A 13,262-nucleotide genomic window follows, 5' to 3' on the forward strand; every position below is an offset into this window, starting at 1 on the left:
TCTGCTTTGATGAATGTTCTTGAAGTCCAAGATGAACTCCTTTCTCTCAGTTGTGGAGGGGGTCTTTGCCAGACATTAGGCCAGGGTCCGTGTTCTTGTTTGGACTGAAAAAAAAAAAAAAAAAGGTTACATTTGGTAAATTAAGATTTCAGGTTGAGTTCAATAGCAGGCCTACAGTAGGTATCAAGCTTTGAAGCTAAGCACACTCTCGCTTGAAGTTTACTATTCAAAAAATGATAGTAAACAAAACAAAAAAGTCACAAAAAAAGTCAAAATGTGTCTTGTGACTTGCTTTTGTAATTCCTAAACTTGTCACTTGTTTTGACAGCCAGAGTGCTGTGGTGGAGATAGCTAAGGAAATGTTAAGTTAGCTAGAAAGCCTAAATGACGTGATGGAGCTGATGTGACAAAGGTGGGAAGTGTGCAAGGATAATGTTAGCTAGGTAACTTGCCACTACGTAGATAGACAAAAACGTAATTGTCAAGAACAGATATTAGCTAGCTAGAGCAAACCTACTAGCTAGCTAAAGCATCAGAATGCTTACCTGTTCCACAAGCCGCTCTTCTTCTTGTGTCGGAGTGACCTCAGGTGCTCCACCGCTGTTTGATGCCATTTTTTGCTAGATACTTCTCTCCTCAGAGCTGTCATTCACTCACCGTGCTGTATGCACCCTGCACCTCTCACACAGGGGAGGAGCTACACCTCTGGCTACACTTTTCAGTGATTCAAATATATCAATGAAAACAGAGGACAAAGTGTAAATAATACAACAAGTACATGTTATTTAACTTTGCCATCAGTTGGCAGCTTATTTTTAGATTTAGAATCGTATGCATTCTCTTTGAAATTCCACAGATTTTCAGCGGAATTCTGCAAGCGCAGATTCCGTGCGGGTCTGGTTATAAGGCATTTTCAATTGCATTAACCTATCCATCACGATTGTCATGAGCCTCATGGGGGTGGGGGGGGGGGGGGGGGAAATCACTGTTCCATAAAAAGTGTACAGTTAATATAGGATTTAGGTCGATCCAATTCAAACAGCAAGGTCATTCACGTATACACTAGGTTCTGATAGGCACAGAAATTCCCCCACAATAATTTCAAACTAGGGGTGGCCTCGATTACTTCCATTATGACAGTCAACCAATCAAGGCAAGCTTCATCCCACTCACAGCAAGACTAACTATGAACATACTGTACGTGCATGGGTAGCTCGTGCGAGCTAATCTATGCAGAGTACTCTGCTTGCACGTATAGTTCAATTCCATACACAGAGACTGACTGGGAACACTTTCCTGAATTAGGCTTTTCTCACACAAGGTGGTGGTGAAATAAAGAAATCGAGTCTACTGGACAATGCAGCTTCAGCAAACACACTTAATAGGAGAAAAGTGCATGAGAACTAGCATAAAGCTGTTTGCCATCTTCGTTTGTTCACACATTTCCCTCCCGATGGACTGGTTGGTAATATGAAGCAATATCAAAACCATCTTAAAGGGGACCATGTTTTTCCATGTGGGTTGGCGGATTTTATCCTGACAAAGGCTAATCACGTCTACGAAAACAAACAAAGAAAAGTTAGTTTACAAGACAAGAAGCATTGGAGGATTTACTTTCCAAAACCAGCTTTAAAATTGTGCCCAAGAATAGCTAAACCATGTGTGTTTTACACAGAAATAAATATTGTGATTGTGCAACTTTAACAGTGGTTATGTTGGGCCGGTGAGGAATCTGAATTTTGGCGAGTGCCCGCACGCAATGCCTGGCACATAGCCTACATTTGATTGAGAATTAAAGGCTACGTTGTTTCAGAATGATAAGGCGGTGGTGGGCACTAGGATATGGGATGTAGCATAGGCTAAATGCACTGCCACAATACTGTAATGTGGTAGAACAGTTTTCCAGGTCTAAGAGTAGTGAGGCCCACATCTACTTACTGCTTCTACACAGGGTAGCTTATAAGATACTGTGGTTAGGCTGTCCATCCTGTGTCCACATTAGCATGGCTGCATTCTGATTAGGCATCGTAAAGACTTGAGTGAGCGTTCCAAACGCAGCACCCAAATAATAATGCAGATGTGAGACTGGTATAGAAAGATCACTAGCAGACAAGTAGTAGGCCTACAGTGCATTCGGAAAGTCTTCAGACCCCTCCACTTTGTTACAGCCTTATTCTAAAATGGATTAAATTATTCCTCTCGATCTACACACAACACCCAATGACAAAGCAAAAACAGGTTTTTAGAAGAAAAATAAATCAACAATAATAAGATAACTTATGTCAATGTGATATTTATTTTCAGACCATTTACTCAGTACTTTGCTGAAGCACCTTTGGCAGCGATTACAGCTTCGAGTCGTCTTGGGTATGACGATACAAGCTTGGCACACCTGTGTTTGGAGAGATTCACTCATTCTTCTCTGCAGATCCTCACAAGCTCTGTCAGGTTGGATGGGGAGCGTCAGTGCACAACTATTGTCAAGTCTCTCCAGTGATGTTCAATCAGGTTCAAAGTCCTGCCTGTGGCTGGGCCACTCAAGGACATTGAGACTTGTCCCGAAGCCATTCCTGTGTTGTCTTGGCTGTGTGCTTATGGTCGTTCTCCTGTTGGAAGGTGAACCTTCTCCCCAATCTGAGGTCCTGAGCAATCTGGAGCAGGTTTTCATCAAGGATCTCTGTACTTTGCTCCATCCATTTGTCCCCTCGATCCTGACTAGTCTCCCAGTCCCTGCCACTGAAACACATCCACACAGCATGATGCTGCAACCAACATTCTTCACCGTAGGGATGGCACCAGGTTCTCTCCAGAAGTGATGCTTGGCATTCAGGCCAAAGAGTTCAATCTTGGTTTCATCAGAGCAGAGAATCTTGCTTGATCACGGTCTTAGAATCTTTAGCTGCCTTTTGGCAAACGCCAAGCAGGCTGTCATGTGCCTTTTACTGAGGTGTGGCTTCCGTCTGGCCACTCTACCATAAAGATCTGATTGGAGGAGTGCTGCAGAGATGGTTGTCCTTCTGGAAGGTTCTGCCATCTCCAGAGGAGCTCTGGAGATCTGTCAGAGTGACCACCCTGACCAAGGCCCTTCTCCCCTGATTGCTCAGTTTGGCCGGACGGCCAGCTCTAAGAAGAAACTTTGTGGATCCAAACGTTTTCCCATTTAAGAATGATGGAGGCCACTGTGTTCTTGGACCTTCAATGCAGCAGGAATGTTTTGGTACCCTTCCCAACTCTGTGCCTCGACACAATCCTGTCTCGGAGCTCTACGGACAATTCGACATCAAGGCTTGGTTATGCTCTGACATGCACTGTCAACTGTGGGACCTTACATAGAAAGGTGTGCCTTTCCAAATCATGTCCAATCAATTGAATTTACCACAGGTGCACTCCAATCAAGTTGTAGAAGAATGATCAATGGAAGCAGGATGCACCTGATGTCAATTAAGTCTCATTGCAAAGGGTGTGAATACTTATGTAAATAAGTAAAATAATAATGTATATCTATATTTTTTTTAATACATTTGCAAAAAATTCAAAAAAATGGTTTTCACTGTCATTATGGGGTATTGTGTGTAGATTGATGAGGGGGAAAAGTTATTGAATCCATTTTAGAATATGGCTGTAACGTAACAAAATGTGGAAAAAGTCAAGGTGTCTGAATACTTTTGAATGCACTGTAAATGCAAACCTCTCTGTACAGCATGCCTGTGTATTCAACGCAAAGCTAAGATGATGTAGGCCTAGCCTATGAAAGGGAGAGGGGGTTGCAGAGATCAACCTATTGAGGCGACGACAAACTGACAACACAACAAACACCCTCTTAACATAACTAAAACTGCAGCAATCTGAAATTCCTGCTTTTCCAAATGACACTGAGCAACCCAATTTCACATAATACACACCAACAGCCCATATAAGACCATTATGGATGGATCGTGTTACTTCAGATATAAACTCAGCAAAAAAAGAAAGGTCCCTTTTTCAGGACCCTGTCTTTCAAAAGATAATTTGTAAAAATCCAAATAACTTCACAGATCTTCATTGTAAAGGGTTTAAACACTGTTTCCCATGCTTCAATGAACCATAAACAATTAATGAACATGCACCTGTGGAACGGCCGTTAAGACACTGAAAGCTCACAGACGGTAAGCAATTAAGGTCACAGTCATGAAAACTTAGGACACTAAAAGAGGCCTTTCTACTGACTCTGAAAAACACCAAAAGAAAGATGCTCATGGTCCCTGCTCATCTGTGTGAACATGACTTAGGCATGCTGCAAGGAGGCATGAGGACTGCAGATGTGGCAAGGGCAATAAATTGCAATGTCCGTACTGTGAGACGCCTAAGACAGAGCTACAGGGAGACAGGACGGACAGCTGATCGTCCTCGCAGTGGCAGACCACATGTAACAGCACCTGCACAGGATCGGTACATCCGAACATCACACCTGCAGGACAGGTACAGGATGGCAACAACAACTGCCCGAGTTACACCAGGAATGCACAATCCCTCCATCAGTGCTCAGACTGTCCGCAATAGGCTGGACTGAGGGCTTGTAGGCCTGTTGTAAAGGCAGGTCCTCACCAGACAAATCACCGGCAACAACGTCACCTATGGGTACAAACCCACCGTCGCTGGACCAGACAGGACTGGCAAAAAGTGCTCTTCACTGACGAGTCGCGATTGTGTCTCACCAGGGGTGATGGTCGGATTCGTGTTTATCGTTGAAGGAATGAGCATTACACTGAGGCCTGTACTCTGGAGCAGGATCGATTTGGAGGTGGAGGGTCTGTCATGGTCTGGGGCGGTGCGTCACAGCATCATCGGACTGAGCTTGTTGTCATTGCAGGCAATCTCAATGCTGTGCGTTACAGGGAAGACATCATCCTCCCTCATGTGGTACCCTTCCTGCAGGATCATCCTGACATGATCCTCCAGCATGACAATGCCACCAGCCATACTGCTTGTTCTGTGCATGATTTCCTGCAAGACAGGAATGTCAGTGTTCTGCCATGGCTAGCAAAGAGCCCGGATCTCAATCCCATTGAGCACATCGACCTGTTAGATCGGAGGGTGAGGGCTAGGGCCATTCCCCCCCAGAAATGTCCGGGAACTTGCTGGTGCCTTGGTGGAAGAGTGGGGTAACATCTCACAGCAAGAACTGGCAAATCTGGTGCAGTCCATGAGGAAGAGATGCACTGCAGTACTTAATGCTTAAACTTTTGATTTTGACCCCCACTTTGTTCAGGGACACATTCAATTTCTGTTAGTCACGTCTGTGGAACTTGTTCAGTTTATGTCTCAGTTCTTGAATCTTGTTATGTTCATATAAATATTTACACATTAAGTTTGCTGAAAATAAATGCAGTTGACAGCAAGAGGACGTTTTTTTTCTTTCTTAGTTTAGCAGTAAACGGGCATAAAAATAAAAAAAACATCCAGGACCGGAACTGCCAATTGTTCAATTCTCGGGCCGACTCTTTTCTCTGTATATATCAACGATGTCGCTCTTGCTGCTGGTGATTCCCCGAACCACCTTTATGCAGACGACACTATTCTGTATAGATCTGGCCCTTCTTTGGACACTGTTAACAAACCTCCAAACGAGCTTCAATGCCATACAACACTCCTTCTGTGGCCTCCAACTGCTCTTAAAATGCAAGTAAAACTAAATGCATGCTTTTCAACCGATCGCTGCCCGCACCTGCCCGCCCGACTACCATCACTACTCTGGACGGTTCTGACTTAGAATATGTGGACAACTACAAATACCTAGGTGTCTGGCTAGACTGTAAACTCTCCTTCCAGACTCATATTAAACATCTCCAATCCAAATCTAGAATCGGCTTCCTATTTCGAAACAAAGCCTCCTTCACTGACGCCGCCAAACATACTCTCGTAAAACTGACTATCCAACTGATCCTCGACTTTGGCGATGTCATTTACAAAATAGCCTCCAACACACTACTCAGCAAACTGGGTGCAGTCTATCACAGTGCCATCCATTTTGTCACCAAAGCCCCATATACTACCCACCACTGCGACCTGTATGCTCTCGTTGGCTGGTCCTCGATACATATTCGTTGCCAAACCCACTGGCTCCAGATCATCTATAAGTCTTTGCTAGGTATAGCTCCACCTTATCTCAGCTCACTGGTCACGATAACACCCACCCGTAGCACGAGCTCCAGCAGGTATATCTCACTGGTCATCCCCAAACCCAACACCTATTTTGGCTGCCTTTCCTTCCAGTTCTCTGCTGCCAATGATTGGAACGAATTGCAAAAATCACTGAAGTTGGAGACATATCTCCCTCACTAACTTTAAACATCAGCTATCTGAGCAGCTAAACGATCGCTGCAGCTGTACACAGCCCATCTGTAAATAGCCTATCCAATCTACCTACCTCATCCCCATATTGTTTTTATTAACTTTGTTGCTCTTTTGCACACCAGTATTTCTACTTGCACACCATCATCTGCACATCTATCACTCCAGTGTTAATTTGCTAAATTCTAATTACGTCGCTACCATGGCCTGTTTATTGCCTTACCTCCTCACGCCATTTGCACACACTGTATATATACTTTTTTTTCATTTGTACGTAGTACGTTTGTTTTTTCCATGTGTAACTGTTGTTGTTTATGTCGACTGCTTTGCTTTATCTTGGCCATGTCGCAGTTGTAAATGAGAACTTGTTCTCAACTGGCCTACCTGGTTAAACAAAGGTGAAATAAAAGTTTAAAAAAATGAATAATGTGCCAATAATGTGGCTTTTAGTGAAGTCTGACTCTAGACCTGTGCTACAATTAGTGTAGGGCTAAGGAGTGTATATTAATACAAGTCAAAGTGTGTGAAGCAAGGGGGACCTAATAGATGCTATGGAAGCGCAATGCTGATCTAGTTACTACACGTATCATCAACTAGCCTAGACTGACAATAAGTGCAACTCTAGCCCATAGAAAACTCTGACTGCGTTAACACAGGACTGGGCTACTTCTGCTTCTCAACAGCCTAACACACCCATTCTCTGGGGATCCTAGTGATCTAAGAGAGAGTTGGAGACAAGATTAAGGGAGGAAGCCTTCACTCTACCCAGACCAGAGTAAATAAGATATTTGAAGTTGAGAAGCAAAAAGAAAGGTGTTTGGGATGGCCGAGAGCCATGGAGGGTCTGTTCTGTTCAAGACACTCACATAACACCTTTTGATTGTCCATCATTTCTATCTAGCCAGACAAGGGGCTAATAATAAAAGGCTAGGTAGGCCTACTTGTTTCCCCAGAGTTATGAGAAAGGCTTAATATCAGATGCATCTGTCGTGGGCAGTTCAAGTGCTTAATCATGATGCAGTAGGCCTAGGCCATATGGACAAAATATATTTGTCAAATTTAGATTTTTTTATAATAAAATGTTCCAAATAAGCTTTCTGAGTAGTTCATGCCCCTAGGGTGGCAACACATAAGTGGTTTCAATGGGGCTTTCTCCATTTATACTGTTCAATCCAACTCAAGAAAAATAATTCAGCATTTTCATAAATTTTAGTATTTCCTGCAATTTTATTATAATTTCCACATTGTGCCACGCAGCACATGTCCAAAAAAATCGAGGCCTAATTAATTGGCAAACTGTTGAAATAATGGAAATAATGATTATTCTAATCCTATAGTTGGAATATAATGGGCAGCACCTATAATACATTGTTGTTTGACATGACAATGAATGAATAAGCCAGTAATGAACTATTGAAAGGGTTGGAACCAAAGTGTTAGTCAGTGTTTCCAGGTGACCCTAATTAGGTACAAATTGTTACATGTTGTTATACATGTTGTTTTCTTACTTCATGTAGCTAGCTAGCCAACATATTCATGCTCTGCCTATTCCTCTCTGATAAAGACACCGTTGAACAAACATGCTCATCTAGGCCTACATCAGCACTGGTACCAGGCAGTATTAGCTAACTAGCTACGTTTGCTCTGACTCTTACTAGCGATTAGCATTAGCAGCTAAATCGAATTATCTTAGCAAAACCTTGTGAAGAAAAGACAAACTTGCCAACAGTTAGACAGTAACATACACAAAAAAAATAGTGTAATTACAGAACGCTTGTGGAAAGCAGCAGGTCACCAACATTGTTGCATCCATCTTACCATGCAGAGTGAACGGCAAGAAAGTGCTCATGACTCCGTGATTGAACTGCTCTTTCCTTGAATGACATGGCTTGGTGTGGATAGTGGCAGGCAGAAGCAGGAGAGGAGAGAGATGACTGAAGTAGCAAATGGAGTAAACTATATAAATAGATATTATACACGCCTGAGTTGCGTATCACATTTAACAGACCAAACATTATTTTACCTTCTATAATGGTATTTCAAAAACTAACCGGTCCATGCATCAATATAACGCCCAGACCCATGTCAGCCTTAATTGTTCAACCCTCCTCCAGGGTCCTGGAGAGCTACCTGGTATGCAGGCTTTTGCTCCAGCAAGGCTGAAATAGCCAAGCCAACACCTAATTATGCTAACCAGCTACTCATCAGGATCTTCATTTGCTGAATTGGGTGTATTATAAACTCAGCCCAAAACTAAACTTCCCCTGTCTTTCAAAGATAATTCGTAAAAATCCAAATAACCTCACAGATCTTCATTGTAAAGGGTTTAAACACTGTTACCCATGCTTGTTCAATGAACCATAAACAATTAATAAACATGTACCTGTGGAACGGTCGTTAAGACTAACAGCTTACGGAAGGTAGGCAATTAAGGTCAGTCATGAAAACTTAGGACACTAAAGAAGCCTTTCTAAAGAAGCCTTTCTACTGACTCTGAAAAACACACAAAAAAAGATGCTCAGGATCCCTGCTCATCTGCGTGAACATGCCTTAGGCATGCTGCAGGGAGGCATGAGGACTGCAGACGTGGCAAGGGCAATAAATTGCAATGTCCGTACTGTGAGATGCCTAAAACATCGCAACAGAGAGACAGGACGGACAGCTGATCATCCTCGCAGTGGCAGACCACATGTAACACCTCCACAGGATTGGTACATCCGAACATAACACCTGAGGGACAGGTACAGGATGGCAACAACAACTGCCCGAGTTACACCAGGAATGCACAGTCCCTCCATCAATGCTCAGACTGTCCGCAATAGGCTGAGAGAGGCTGGACTGAGGACTTGTAGGCCTGTAGTAAGGCAGGTCCTCACCAGACAAATCCCCGGCAACAACGTCACCTATGTGCACAAACCCACCATCGCTGGACCAGACAGGACTGGCAAAAAGTGCTCTTCACTGACGAGTCGCGGTTGTGTCTCACCAGGGGTGATGGTCTGATTAGCGTTTATCGTCAAAGCAATGAGCGTTACACCGAGGCCTGTACTCTGGAGCGGGATCGATTTGGAGGTGGAGGGTCCGTCATGGTCTGGGGCGGTGTGTCACAGCATCATCGGACTGAGCTTGTTGTCATTGCAGGCAATCTCAATGCTGTGCGTTACAGGAAAGACACCCTCCTCCCTCATGTGGTACCCTTCCTGCAAGCTCATCTTGACATGACCCTCCAGCATGACAATTCCACCAGCCATACTGCTCGTTCTGTGCATGATTTCCTGCAAGACAGGAATGTCAGTGTTCTGCCATGGCCAGCAAAGACCCCGATCTCAATCCCATTGAGCACGCCTGGGACCTGTTGGAACAGAGGGTGAGGGCTAGGACCATTCCCCCCAGAAATGTCCGGGAACTTGCAAGTACCTTGGTGGAAGAGTGGGGTAACATCTCACAGCAAGAACTGGCAAATCTGGGGCAGTCCATGAGGAGGAGATGCACTGCAGTACCTAATGCAGCTGGTGGCCACACCAGATACTGACTGTTACTTTTGATTTTGACAACAGCTTCATTGACCTTAATGTCACCAAGACTAAATAATTGTGCCTTGGAGGTAAGCTGGGGAGTAGGATGGGGAGCAAGTCACACATTTTAAATACTTGTGGACAATTTTTAGACCACAAACAAGCTCAAGGAAAACAATTACATCATTTATTTAAAAAACGCAGTGTCTTCCGACTCAGTTGTAAATGAGAACTTGTTCTCAACTAGCCTACCTGGTTAAATAAAGGTGAAATAAATAAATAAATAAAAAAGGCAGCTAAAAAGTTTTAAAGAAAGCAAAACACACACTGACTATGGTTTACAGATCACTGATCGAGAGTGTTTTCACTTCTGAACGAGAGTGTTCTCAGTCAGGAAGAGGAGTAAACTGGCACAAGTCGTCAATCAGGTCAGTACAACAGTCGTCAGGAAACAGCCACAATTCCAATAAGTGTACACACAGAACATCGCCAGGAAAGAACTCCAGGTGCTCAACAACACCACCCACCTACTGCAGGCATCCTTCGCAATGCTGCTGTCAGGTCAGAGACTAAAAGGCAAGGAAGAATGGACTAATAAAATATTTTAGCCCCTCTGCAGTGACAATCCTAAATAAGACTGATTAACTGACATGTAAATGTTTAATGTCCGTTCTATCCTTTTACTGTAGGCCAGAGAGGCAAATACATTCCCATTCTGTGCAAACGTAATGATCAATAAAGTTGACTTATCTTAAATAATATGCCAGTATAGCCTTGGGATAGGCTAGCCCTACAATAAATCACGTTTAAGGTTGCTGCATGACAATGGTGGAAGGCATACCTGGGACACATAAAGAAACAATTAGCAAGGCTGTTATTCTTGGATTGACTCCATTCATTGTTTTTATATAAGGACGAAGTGAAATATTTCATAATAGCATTAGAGTATGGTGCATGCACAGAACGAAATCAGCTATAACGTAACTATAATTTGGAACGTTCATTGCATTGGTGAGGTAACGTAGCTAGCTAGGCTATAACCTAGCTAACTAACTACCAACATAACTGATGAATATTTTCAAGACAATATTCATTAGTTACATTGTGAGATTAGTATTGGACATGCTAATATTTAGGCAATCAAACGAATATTTTAGCATTGGATGCGAGAGAGAGCCATTTAAAAGGGTGTAGTAGTGCCAAATCAAGGCCTATTCTCGGTCAGAGCACTGGCTAGCTAGCTAACTAAACTAGCTAGTTACTGTAGCTAGCCAACTACTACCACCACTGGACATTGACAATAGTTATCATTACATCATGACCTGTAAGGAGCTGTCTAATACGAATTGGTGTTAGACAGGTGGGAGTTGTGATAATATACCTTGCTAGGTCAATGGTAACGATACTATACAAAAATAAACTTCACCGACAGATTCCCCCCCCCCCCTCCCAAAAGCGCTGTATTTCCCAAATAACGGTGGCTAGCTATCTAGCTGGCATGATGCTAACATGAGCTTCAACATCGAGTTGGTCTGCTAGCTAGCTAGCGAACGTTAGTTAATTAGTTAGCTAGCATGAACAAATCTGACACGAAATTACAGACAGACGTATCTAGACAATACTGTTATTTTGCGATAGAAACTAGCTAAATAACTAACATGTATTCCGTAATTAGTCGTGGTTATAAGTATTCTCAACTTACCCTTTTGTCTTTTATAACCAGTACTCAGTAGCTCTCTTTGTCTGCAAAAAAATGGCTATAAGTCAGGCACATATCCCCCTTGAGCTCCACGGTGTCGATGAAACACAAAAAAATGTATGCGGCCGGCTTTCAATTTCATTCCGAATGGTCTCTCTAATCAAATATCTAAGACAATGTACATGTTAAAAATTATAAAATGTCTCTTGGCCGACACTTCTTTTCGGCCGTGGTATTCATTCCTGTTAAAGCCGAGCAAAGAAGAGGCGTTCAGTAGATTGCAGACGGGTAGAGAATGGCAACATGGAACTCCAATGAGTAAAGCAGAACGACGAGCTTCAGATAGTGGATACGGATAGGGAAAGTCCATGCCAGTGGCCCAGCATGACAGACACTACATATCGCCAATGACAGCAGAGTAGACGATCAAGTGGCCTGGCAACTACTTGGAAACGTGGAGACTGAAAAGGCTGCTGTGGGCCCTGGGTGCCTCGGTTGATTCGTGTCAATTAGCTCGATTTTGTATAATAATTTAAATGGAAAAAACTATTTTAAGTGTTGAATCCGGCGTTGTTTTGTGTATCTGTTCATAAACCATGTGTCATGGAATCGATACATAGAAATTATCTTCCCAACTATTTTGCAATCAACTTAAACCATTATTCAATGTTGACACGTGTAAATTGTTCTGATGAGTAGATTTCAGTGGTCATTTCGTTTAATGATTTGAACCCACCTTAACATGCGAATGCTCATTCCAGTAAACTGTAAGCGTCTGTCATAATGAGTGGTGCACATTACTTTGATAATGGTGGGAATTTGTGGTTTCATTATTGAACCTTCAATTTTTTTGACGGTTTTCATACCAATTCATCTTGATAAATTAGACGTCATAGCACAACAAACTGCTTAATACTGTTTCAGAAATATAATTTTCTTTCTTCTAACATGCATACAATATTGTGTAAAAGTATCATAAAGTCTACAAATGTTTAATTACACACAATCCTCTAAAAACAGTCACCTGACAATTTTAAGTATAACTTCCAAAAACATAATAACTATATCAGCACAACACAGATAAATCAAGTGTTTTTACTCAAACATGGATGTGTCTGACTACTACTTTGTTATTTTAAGTAAAGATGTAAAACATAATGAAATCAAGTAAGTACAACTTTTTTCAGAAATGTTAGATTGACTTAAAAATATGAAATAATCATAACTTGTAAAAACTCAACAACTTTAGATTAGCAGAACACAGATAAATACAGTTAAATTTACTCAATAACCCAATACTTGTTTACAGTACTCAAAAACATTAAGTGATAAGAACATCTAATTGACATCTGAGTGAGTACCACTTACAGTGCCTTTGGAAAGTATTCAGACCCCTTGACTTTACAGCCTTATTTAAAATGGATTAAATACCAAAAAATCCTCAGGAATCTACACACAATATCCCATAATAATGACAAATCGAAAACAGGTTTGTAGAAATGTTCGAAAATGTATTACAAATAAAAAACTGAAATACCTTATTTACGTAAGTATTCAGACCCTTTGCTATGAGACTCGAAATTGAGCTCAGGTGCATCCTGTTTCCATTGATCATCCTTAAGATGTTTCTACAACGTAATTGGAGTCCACCTGTGGTAAATTCAACTGATTGGACATGAGTTGGAAAGGCACACTTGTCTATATAAGGTCCCACAGTT

General features: G+C 42.2%; 1 protein-coding gene across 1 annotated transcript in view; it reads right to left on the bottom strand.

The window, feature by feature from the left end:
- The window catches only part of LOC129852955 (suppressor of cytokine signaling 5-like), a 32,237-nt gene extending 20,345 nt beyond the window's left edge, over positions 1-11,892 (bottom strand). Inside the window, exon 1 of the mRNA XM_055918561.1 lies at positions 11,548-11,892. The gene's annotated coding sequence lies outside the window, so the exon portion shown is untranslated. The remainder of the gene's footprint in view (positions 1-11,547) is intronic.
- Between the last annotated feature and the right edge of the window lie 1,370 nt (positions 11,893-13,262).

The sequence above is a fragment of the Salvelinus fontinalis genome, chromosome 1, assembly GCF_029448725.1.
Source record: "Salvelinus fontinalis isolate EN_2023a chromosome 1, ASM2944872v1, whole genome shotgun sequence".
NCBI lineage: Eukaryota > Metazoa > Chordata > Actinopteri > Salmoniformes > Salmonidae > Salvelinus > Salvelinus fontinalis.